We start from the raw sequence: 12225 nt of genomic DNA on the forward strand, positions 1-12225 counted from the left end.
ATGTAAATAGGTATTGGAAGGCAGGTCTCGTTTAGTTCGTTTTTTTACTACCGAGTGGCCATTAAGGCTAAGTAGTCCAGAAAGTCCAAAAATTATACTGAAGATCTTCATCCTGTGTTCTCATCTGGGTTGGAGACTATCTTCTTGCAATCGGATAGATGTATCCAACTGGCATGTCCTTCAAGTTTGACCGAAATTGGTGTCGTCAGTAGTACGAGGAAGGGTCCGCTCCGGCGTTGTCCTAGTTTCTTTCTGTCCCAGTTTTTTACCAACACGTGGTCTCCGGGTTTGACCACTGGATATCGAGGGACGGCTGTCCGTGTCGTTACTGGGAGATTTGCCTGTTTTACCTGTGAGTGAAGAAACTTCAAAGAAAGTGTTAATTGCTTCAAATAGTTCTGCATTTGTTCCCCCATCACATGGAGGTCAACTCCCTCTAGGGGTTTTTCATGGGCATCCCAGGGAGTCCTCATTGGCCGACCATAGACTATCTCTGCAGCTGACAGTCCGGTCCGCGAATGGGGAGTCACTCGCATGTGAAACAGTGCAAAGGGTAATACTTTTAGCCAATTTAACCCAGTTTCTTCAGTTAATTTAGATAATTTTTCTTTTAAAGTCCCGTTGGCTCTTTCCAGAATTCCTGCTGCCTGCGGGTGATACGCGCAGTGCAGTTGCTGTTTAATTACAAGTGCTTTGCACAATTCAGTATTGATCCGAGCTACAAAATGTGGTCCATTGTCTGAGCTCACCATTTTGGGTACCTCAAAACGAGGAATGACTTCCGTTAACAACAACTTCACTACTGTATGTGCCGTACAATTAGTGGTGGGGAAGGCTTCAACCCATTTACTAAACACATCGATTATTACTAAACAATATTTATAGCACTGTGCTTTTGGCAATTCAATAAAATCAAGCTGTATACAAGCAAAAGGAGCATCTGGCAAGGGGGTGGTTCCCGGAGGGCATTTAATACCTTTACTCTTATTATGTTTCATGCAAATGACGCATCGATCCAGCCGCGTTTGCTGTATTCAAATCTGGGTGCCACCAAGTTTTTAGGAGTAGCTGTACCCCTCCCTCCTTGCCAAGATGGGTACAAGAATGCAAATAATCAACAAGTACCGGCAATAAAGAATTCGGAATACAAACTTGACCAACTGGAGTCAGCCAGAGGTCTCGTGTCAAGGAGTGCGAACACCCCATTGACTTCCATAATGTTCGCTCAGAATCAGAGGCGTCCCTCTGTAAATTTTGAACTTCAGCTATCTCTGGCATGCCCGTCATCCTTAATGCAGGTACCTGGTTTAGAGCCTGATTAGCCCCACTGGGAACAATTAAAGAGGTTGATGAAGCTGCAGTTTTAGCAGCTGAATCAGCACGGGCATTTCCTAATTGAACAGGAGTGTCACCCTTCGTGTGCGCAACACATTTAAAAACTGCCAATTGACGGGGAAGCTGAATAGCATCGAGGAGATTTTTAACCCAAAGAGCATTTTGAATGGGAGTTCCGGCAGAGGTGAGAAAACCTCGTTGTTGCCAGAGGCGGCCGAAATATGGGTCACTCCAAAGGCATATCTAGAATCAGTGTAAACATTAGTACTTTAGTCTGTGGCCAAAATACATGCTGGAGTAAGGGCGAATAGCTCGGCTTTTTGTGCAGAGACAGGGGTCTGGAAGGCTGCTGCTTCCTGCACGTCGGTGTCGGTTACCACGGCATATCCCGACTGTGGGACGCCAAATGGGGAAATGGAAGAACTGCCGTCAATATAAAAAATTAGATCTGGATTATCAATAGGCCTGTCTGTTAAATCCGGGCGAGGTGCGGTAAGGAAGTGATTCCGAAGCAAACAATCGTGTGGTGGGTCTTCAAGGTTATCGGGGGGCTGTTCGAGGAACACAGCAGGATTTAAGGTTGAACAATAATGAAACGAGAGGTAGGGGTTTTGCAATAGTGAAACCTCATAGCGGCTCAATCGCGCTTGAGTCAGATGCTGGGTTTGCTGAGACGTTAGGAGAGCCACGATAGTGTGAAGTATGCACTTGTACTGGCTGGTGAAGGGTCAGGTTAGAGGCTGCCTGGGCTAACAAATGGACAGCAGTAAGAATTTGGGTGCAGGGAGGTAGCCCCCAAGCTACAGGATCTAATTTAGTAGAATAGTAGGCAACCGGGCGACGCCGGTCACCGTGTTCTTGTGTAAGAACACCAGTAGCACATTTATCAAGAACATTAACGTACAGCTGAAAGGTCTGTCATACATAGGTCGTCCTAGTGGTGGGGCGGTAGCCAGGGCGTTTTTCAGAGTAATAAAAGATTGCTTTGCTGAATCAGGTAGTTCAAACTTAAGAGGAGCATTTTGAGAGGAGTACGGAGTTAATTCTTTAGTATGTACAGTAACATTCGGAATCCATTGTCTGCAAAAGTTCACTAATTCTAAAAAGGCTCGCACCTGCTTGGGCGATGTAGGAAATGGGGTCTGCAATATAGGAGTAATGCATTCCTGAGTAAGGGAGCGATCAGTAGCACTTATTAGGACACCCAAAAATTTGACTTGCCGTTGACCTTTATGAACTTTAGCGGACGGGATCACATATCTCCATGAATGGAGACGGATGAGCAGGTAAAAGGTGTCACGCTGGTTAGCAATGAAATCAGGGCTGGCAAGGAGTAAGTCATCAACATATTGAATGATGGTGGAGCCACCAGGAGGTGCTAATGTCGCTAACTGGGAGTGACCAAACGCCATTCGGATGGTCTTCCTATCTTAGGAACTGGAAGAATCGGGGTGTTACAGGGGGATTGGCACGGTATCAGAATTCCCTGTTGAAGGAACGATTGAATCATAACCGAGACGCCTTCTTCAGCCTCGGGGCGCAAAGGGTACTGTGAAATAGAGGGCAAGGGCATATCAGGTTTGACTCTAATAACAACAGGAGGGACATTAGTGAGACCAACTTCGTGTTTGGAGGCTGCCCATAAATCTGCGGGTAGTTCAGGAGTCGTATATTGGGTTGAATGATGATGGTGCAGTGTGCCAATGAGGACAAATGGGCGTTTAAAATATTCTAAAGTGCCTGCGGGTAGGGTTTGACTATCATTAAGGAAAGGATCAGCTTGTCCTCTTAGTGCAGCTGCCAGAAATCCCAAGGACTTGGCACTGTAGCCTTCGTTGACAGAAAGGGTCACGTGGGGTGACACAAGTCTCGACTGACGCCAGAGGCTGTGGGGTAAATCGACAAGAAAGGCAGACCCTTCTTTTGTCTTGGTAAATGCTCTCCAAATCGGGCGAGGTTACTGTATGATCGTAGCAAAGAGTGACATGTGGATTGGGAATATCTAAGGGAGGTGAAAAGTGTGAGGGGTCAAAATCAATCGACCACCACTGTGGAGTAGTGAATAGGGGAAAGTTTCGAAGCTGGGCCTGCGGGATAGGTGACATAGTAATGCCGTTATCAAGGCTTGGGTCACTATATTCTCTCATCTGGACTCTATCAGGTGTTTTAATAGCTGTGCCCAAGTATCATTAATCTTTTGTAAGACTTCCTGCAGTTTTTAGATTTTTATTTTTTTAAACAGTGGTACTCAGGGTTAACGTTCAGCTGCCAGCATAGAACAGAGAGCAATCAGGCGCAGGCTCAGAAGTTATTAAATCTTGCAGCGGTGACCTCGTATTTGAGACAGTTCTATAAACATACCATTATCAATGCGATGTATTACTGCTCCGAATTTGAGCAGCCTGTCTCTTAATATGGTCGGCCAGGTTAGTGATATTTTCAGAGCCATCTGGAATGTAAGTACAGCACTCTTGGCCTACGATAGCGCACGTTCCTCCCTGCGAGGCTAACAGATAATCCAAAGCCAGTCGATTTTGTAATGCCACCGTCCGGACAGCCACTAGCTCAGCTGAGACCTCGGCCAGTGCCTGTCCAGTGTCCCTGGCTTCTGTTGCCGTTACGTTTGCCAGATGTTCCAATGCTGAGGCCATGTAGATCAGTTTGTTGGATGCCTTGCCCGTTCCGTACAAGGGAAAGGCCATCATATGGAATTGTTCCATTTTAGAAATTGTTCTTTTTGCTCGTGAGGGGGAGTGCTTAAGGGTGGGTCGGTAATGCATTTGGGGTATGACATATCCCAAAAAGCAGGATCCTGTCCACTCAATGGGGAGCCACGGATATGCTTTAGTGCCACATATGAAATAGGTTCCATTGTAGGCTGTAAAATCATCAGCTGATGTCATCCAGGGGATTGTATTGGTAGGTTGCACCTACTTTGCCCCATTAACTTTCCTTTCCCTGATTTATTAAAACATATGGAACCTTGAATATTATACGAGTGGACAGAGGGAGGGTGGAGTTAAGGCATGATAATAGGTAGGTTGATACGAAACTGAAAATTTAGTCATGTCATAGCCAGCAGATCTCCATATTTTCATATTCCCCCTATCTCCCCTATTATTAAAACATTACATTATCTGATGTACTAAATTTCGTTCAAAAGCAATGTTACACTTTAGTCATTATTGCCAGCATGCTTCTAAATTGGTAACTCATTAACTTCACTTCTATAATTCCCTTATTGTGGATCGTTTAATCAACGCCTTTTAGTCAATTATCATGTTTTCCGTAGAGAAGGGTTGTTCGATATTTACGGCTTGCGTCTGTGACCGAGTGCGTGTTGCTACGGGGGATACGTTAGCGGGAGTTTCATTGGTAATGGGATCAGAAGTGGGAGTCTGGACTTGGAACAGTGGAATTGTAGGATCGGGGAGCATGAGGGTGGGGTATCTTCCGTATCGCCTGAATAGGGGAACATCGGCATGCCAGAGCAACTGGGAGGATCCTCTTTTCCTATAATCTTATTGGCCAGTCCTACTTTCCTACTGACAGGAGGTTTCTTATTGCCAGATTGCTTTTTTTAGTGTTTTGACTGTTTTCTATCCCAAAGCTCACATTACAATTTTAAAGTCTCCCAATCTTTCAATTTACCGTTCACACACTCATTAATCCCTTTTTTGCGGGCGTTATCTCTTCAACTCATTAATAGTGATTGTTCATTGCGTTAAGTGGACTTTTTTTTTCCACTGTAAAATTAAACAATTTGAAGCCGGCATCTTTTTTTCCAGATTGCTTTTTTTTTCTGCATCAATGCTATTGTCAAAGTTCCAAGATCCCTGTGTAACCTAGTGGCCAGATATCGTTACCTAATTTATTGTTTAAAGCAGCGCTGCAGCCAATCTTCGAATATTACGTTCTTGAGAAGGGGTTTCTAAACACATGGAAAATAGAGGGGAGTTGCCGCTAGTTTTGTCTAAAGTTTGTCGCATAATGTCAGTAAAAATGTGCCCCTGGCAAAAAAAACGCTCAAACAAAATTTCTGGTACCAAGTCAAATTGGAGGGTCTTTGACGCCAAAAAAATTACTGACAGGGTCCCTGACCCCAAAAAATTACTGACAGGGTCCCTGACCCCAAAACTTAATCAAAGGTTCCCTGACCCAAATTTATTGACAGCCTGTATAAATCTGATCCGGATGGAAAACGAGATCAAAAAGGTCCCTGACCTGCAGCTAATCACAATCGGGTCCCTGACCCCCAAAAACAATTTACTCACAGTCAAATTTAGATTCGAGAACCGTCACCTTTTTAGTTACTTCCGTCAGGGATGAGGGGTCGCAGCACAGATCCGAGAGAGAGAGAGACAAAGGTCAATCTTACCTTGTGCCGGCGTCTGTCTCTTTACTCCGGTCATGGCTTTGATCACTTTTTCTCAGTCCCTCATGGAAGCTCACTTCAGGATATTGGATTTTTTTCTCGCAGCGCCAAATGTCGTATTCAATATTTTCCCCGCTTCCGGACTGTGATAGAAAGATGCAAACATGATTCATTAGGTAAGCAAAACTGAACTTTATTTACGAATTAGAACTGACTGCAAGCAGTAATGGCTGAGACTTGAAGTCGGAAGGCAGTCATGTACAAACTGCTGAGTCCGTCCCAAGTCTGCGATATTACAAAAGAATAAGGCGATTTTTATACATTATAGGATCAAGATAACATGAATACAGCTTGGTCAGGAATTTGATCGAAAGTAAAACATAAGTAATAATCATTACTAGTTTTCCCATCATGCCATTATTTGCTTCGCACAATACCACACTAGCACGGTTCAATTCCCGTACCAGCCTCCCCGAACAGGCGCCGGAATGTGGAAACTAGGGGCTTTTCACAGTAACTTCATTGACGCCGACTTGTGACAATAAGCGATTTTCATTTAATTTCATCCTGCATGGGACTTTGTCAAACTCCAAACACACTATGTCCATCAACTTCCCTTTATCAATTTTGTTCGTAAAATCCTCAAAAACTCCAACAAGTTCCTCAAACATGATTTCCCATTTGTAAATCCATGTTGACTATGTCCAATCAGATCATAATTATCTTAGTGCGATTGTTAGGAAAACAAAGGTGGTTTTTAGGATTTCTAGTTGTATTAGTAAAGATTAGTAATAAGGTATGGTTTTAAGTGGATTTAATTTAATGTTTCTGTGCCTGGAATGGTAAAACCTATAGTTAGATTCGTGTTGGATTAAAGGTGTTTGTATGTGTGGAGGTTGGTTAAGTTGCAAATGTGGTTCTATTGTGCTGAGAGAGCACTACGGCGTGAAGAATAAATAGGCCAGCAGAGATATGTGGGCGTTGCTTAGCAATTGAGGTTTCTTTAAGGTAGAGAAGCTTTTCAGTTTTAGTTGAGCTAATTTGATTGCAGTTGGAGACAGATCGTGAGAGATAAGGCAGCTTTCACAGCTCTGCTGGAAGCAGTTGGTCATCTGCATCACTGTGTGGGTCAGGAGTCACATGTAGGCCAGACCGTGTACGGATGGCAGATTTCCTTCCCTGAAGGACATTAGTGATCATGGGAACAAGCCGTTGAACTTTCTCCACCATTCAATCAGATCATAGCTGATCATCTACCTCAATGTCACTCTCCCTCATTATCTCCATATCCCTTGTTGCCATTCGTGTCCAGAAATTTATTGATCTCGGTCTTGAACATACTCAGTGACTGACCTTCCATAACCTCTGGTGGAGAGAATTGCAAAGATTCACCACTCTCTAAATGAGGAAATTCCTCCTCATAAAACCATAGAATTCCAACAGTGTAGAAGGAGGCCTTTTGGCCCTTCGAGTCTGCACCAACCCTCTGAAAGAGCACCTTACCTCGGCCCACTCCCCCACCCCATCCCCATAACTCCATAACCTCATCTAATCTACACATCTTTGCACTTGTGGGAGGAAACTGAGGCTACAAAGAGACATAGATAGGATGCAGAGCTGGGCTGAGAAGTGGCAGATGGAGTTTAACCCTGAAAAGTGTGAGGTTGTCCATTTTGGAAGGACAAATATGAATGTGGAATACAGGGTTAATGGTAGGATTCTTGGCAAAGTGGAGGAGCAAAGAGATCTTGGGGTCTATGTTCATAGATCTTTGAAAGTTGCCACTCAAGTGGATAGAGCTGTGAAGAAGGCCTATGGTGTGCTAGCGTTCATTAGCAGAGGGATTGAATTTAAGAGCCGTGAGGTGATGATGCAGCTGTACAAAACCTTGGTAAGGCCACATTTGGAGTACTGTGTGCAGTTCTGGTCGCCTCATTTTAGGAAGGATGTGGAAGCTTTGGAAAAGGTGCAAAAGGAGATTTACTAGGATGTTGCCTGGAATGGAGAGTAGGTCTTACGAGGAAAGGTTGAGGGTGCTAGGCCTTTTCTCATTAGAATGGAGAAGGATGAGGGGTGACTTGATAGAGGTTTATAAGATGATCAGGGGAATAGATAGAGTAGACAGTAGGAGACTTTTTCCCCGGGTGGAACAAACCATTACAAGGGGACATAAATTTAAGGTAAATGGTGGAAGATATAGGGGGGATGTCAGAGGTAGGTTCTTTACCCAGAGAGTAGTGGGGGTATGGAATGCATTGCGTGTGGAAGTAGTTGAGTCAGAAACATTAGGGACCTTCAAGCGGCTATTGGATAGGTACATAGATTACGGTAGAATGATGGGGTGTAGATTCATTTGTTCTTAATCTGGGACAAAAGTTCGGCACATCGTGGGCAGTTCTATGTCCTATGAAACCGGAGCACCCGGAGGAAACTCACACAGACACGGGGAGAGCGTGCAAACTCCACACAGACAGTGACCCAAGGCCAGAAATGAACTGGGATCCTTGGAGCTGTGAGGCAGCAGAGCGAGCCACTGTGCCAATGAATCGCCCTTGAGACATCTCAGTGCTCTAAGTGGCCTGCCCCTTATTCTGAGACCGAGTCCCCGGGTTCTATACTCAGCAGCCAGGGGGAAACAATCCGATCCACCTCCACCCTGTCACGCCCTGCGAGAATTTGGTAAGTTTCAATGTGATCACCTCTCATTCTTTGAACCCCGAGGAAATACAGAGCCAGTTTCCCCAAATGCTTCATCTGCCATGTCCCTGCCCATTTTACCAATCCGTGTCCTCCTGAAGGTTGGCATTATCGTTGCTTTCATTTCTGTAACTGTTTCCCTCATTGGAGCTACGTGTCATCCCCATGGTGCTGTCCGTACGCCCTCATCGATACAGGTCAAAAGGAGCTGAGCTTCCAACACCGACCCCTGGGAGCATCCTCAGAGCCTTCTCCTAAGATTGAAAAACACCCGTTCACCTTTTACATATCCCCCAGTCCTCTTATGCACCATATCCAGGATGTATGCTCCCCCCCCCCAACCCCCTCCAGCCCTCCGGACTTGACTCCATATCTGGGAATTATATATCCGCCAGTTCTCTGGAAATACCCTCCCATATCCTGGTGTTATATTGTGTTGCCAATCCTGGTACCATGTTTTTTACTAGGTTTAAGTAATATATGTTGTTACTAATTGTAGATGATGTTGAAGAACACTCGAATCTTCGAAGTAGACTGAAAGAATTTATTAAGTAACAATAAAACTACTAAATGAGCTTCGCACTCCACTGAACTAACTCTAGCAATGAAGTAAGGATAACTAACTGCACAAACTGTATCTAAGCTACACGTGGTGCCTAGGCTGAGATCCTCTCTACTACACTGCTGCTCTCTGGTAACTCCTGCTTGGAAGAAGAGCTGAAAAAGAGCTAGAGTTTCTGGGAGATGTATTATATAGTGGGTCTTGTAAAGCCCCCTAGTGGTTACAGCTAGGTGTTGTGATTAACCCTTTAGTTACATGTCTCGCTACATTTCATTACACCTGGATCATATTGTTTGTGGGACATATTCTGAGGATAATGATCTTAAAAAGGATGTAGAACTTAAATTCCCGGTTTCAACATTCACCCCTAACCTATCGCTCCTTCTCCCTAATTCCCCTGCTCTCTTTATAACACCCCCCCGTAACCCCTTTGCCATCCTCCCTCACCACATAAACACCCACCCCATACACCCCCTGCCCATAGAGCCTGTCTCCCTGTAACCCCCCCAAACCCCCCCCCCCATCAGAATAATAATAATTGCTTATTGTCACAAGTAGGCTTCAATGAAGTTACTGTGAAAAGCCCCTAGTTGCCACATTCCGGCACCTGTTCGGGGTGGCCGGTATGGGAATTGAACCCGCGCTGCTGGCATTGTTGGGCATTACAAGCCAGCTGTTTAGCCCACTGTGCTAAACCAGCCCTAGCTGGTTTACAGAGGGTGTTACAGGCAGGGCAACCTCCCCCTACCCTCCCTGTAAACACCCCCTTCCGGAGCCCTTCTCCCTGTCACCCTGACCCTTTGTCACCCCTCGTTACCTCCTGCAACCCCCTCAGTCTGTCCCAGTACACCTCCCATCAAACTGACCTCCATGATGAAATGTTCCAGTTCGTATTCTGGTGGGTTATTAGGATGTAAAATCTTGGGCGCGATTCTCCCAGAGAGGGAGAAATCGTAAGGCTGGCGTCAAATCCGGGCGGGTTTGACGCCAGCCTCCCCCTCCCCGACCGGAAACCGATTCTGGTCCCCGGTCGGGGCTAGCATGCCGCCGCCGTAAACTCCGGCATCGCGGGCTTAATGAATTTCGTTAAGCCCGCTTGCCAGAGTTTGCGCCGGCTGACGCGCCACATGAAGTCAGCCGCGCATGCGCGGATTGGAAGACTCCAGCCCGCGCATGCGCGGATGACGTCATCGCGCATTTGCGCGAAACCCACGCATGCGCGGGCCGGGATGCCCCTCAGCCGCCCCGCGAAGTGATACAGCGGGGCGGCGGAGGGACAAAGAGTGCGCGGGTATCGGACCCGCTGCCCGCGATCGGTGGGCACCGATCGCGGGCCCATGGCACCCTTGGCACGGCCGTGGTACTGCCGTGCCAATCGGTGCCATGGTTTTAAAAATCGGCACTTTACGGCCGTTTTTACGAACGGCCAGACCAGGTGTGTTTGCCGTTCGTAAAAACAGCCGTAAAGGGCTGGGAACTCGGCCCATCGGCCAGCTGAGAATCGCTGCTGGCCGTAAAAAAAACGGCGGCAGCGATTCGTATCGGGAGTCGGGCGTGGGGGGGGGGGAGAATAGCGGGAGGGCGTCAGACTAGCGTGGCCGTAAAATTTTACGAACCCCGCTATTCTCCGCACCGTCGTGAGTGCGGAGAATTGCGCCCCTTATTCTTACATCATGTCATTGCCTTCTCAGTCACTAGGTGGTGCTGCAGCTCCTTGTTAATCCACAATTTCCCAGTCAAGCACTGTCTGCCCCTCTATCGCGGCTACATTCACCACCCGGTGTCCCTGGGGAGGGAGCACACGGTGTCCACTGGCAGGCTTCAGGCCTAGGCAACCAGGAGGTATCTGCCATCACCCCTGAGAATTTCATTTTCATTTGAAATCTATTATCCTTTAGACATTTTGCTTTAGCTGCAGCAACGCACCCTTTGGTTTTATTTATTGATTATTGTTTTATTCAAAGGATATACATTAGGAGGCCATTCGGACCCTCAATTCTATCCCATCATTCAATTAGATCATGACTAATCTGTGCCACGATCTCTTTCCTGCAAATCCCTGGATAACTTTCTCGAAATGGCTCCAAACGCTCCCAAACATCCAGAACTTTCTCTGGGACAGAGAGAGTTTGAGATTCCCACTCCCCTTTCCGTGAGGAAGTGTTCCTGACATTCCCCTCCCCTCAATGACCGGGCTCCCATTTTAAGGTTTTACCCCCCCCCCCCCCCCCCCCCCCCACCCCCTGGTTCTGGACTCCCTGCTCCTCCCCCCCAACCTCTTTATCTTCCCTATCGAATCCCTACCCGCCTGCGCAGGATGTCGATCGGATCAGCCCCCAGTCCTGGAAATTCAGGGAAAGACAAAGTGCCCAGAGCTCAGGAAAGACGTTGGATAGGGTATGGGTTCTAAAGATCAGACCACCCTCCGATACCCCCCCATCCCACGAGGGACACATGTTGGCCAGAGAACGAGAAGAAGCCCACTCCCCGCGCCGTCCCACCACCCCCCCCCCCCCCGTCATAGAATCATAGAATCCCTACAGTGCGGAAGGAGGCCATTCAGCCCATTGAGTCTGCACCGATCTGCTGAAAGAGCACCGCACTGAGGCCCAATCTATCTCTGTGACCCGACATGAAAGAGGAATTTAGAATTGCCAATTCACATGCCAATTCAATTCACAGGGAATCATGACTGGAAATGCCCTCTGTGAAGGGCGGCAGAACTGTGGGATGTCTGCCCACTGACCACTCACCCACTGACCATCTCAAACTAACGTGTGCCCAGTCTGATTACGAATTATCACTAAAAAATGGAAGTAGCTCCCCCCCCCCCCCGCTCCCCGAGTTGCATTTTCCTGCCAGACTTTGGACCCCGAGGTCTGGGACCAAATGAGGGTCCTGAGATCTCACTCCCCCGCCCGCCCCCCCCCCCCCCCCCTCCCCCCCGCCCCCATCCCGGGGATGCAGGACTTGCTGGGCGACCATCCCCGAAGGAAGCTTCCTAGTTGGCCCAACATCAGGAATGCTGTCCAATTAAAGATGGTGGGCGGGAGTCTGCCTGTCCAATCAGAAGGCCTGAAACCTCAGCGGCAATACCGGGACCGGGGAGGCGGGGCAGGGACGGGGGGGGTGGGGGTTGGGGTCAAGGCTGAGGCAGGGCAGAGATCGAGAGGGAGCCTCAATGTGGAGGTAACTTCAGACAGGCCAGTGGATGGTGTTATATTACTCTTCCGTAATATATCTTTGCTTCGTAATC

This window comes from Scyliorhinus canicula, chromosome 8, assembly GCF_902713615.1.
Source record: "Scyliorhinus canicula chromosome 8, sScyCan1.1, whole genome shotgun sequence".
NCBI lineage: Eukaryota > Metazoa > Chordata > Chondrichthyes > Carcharhiniformes > Scyliorhinidae > Scyliorhinus > Scyliorhinus canicula.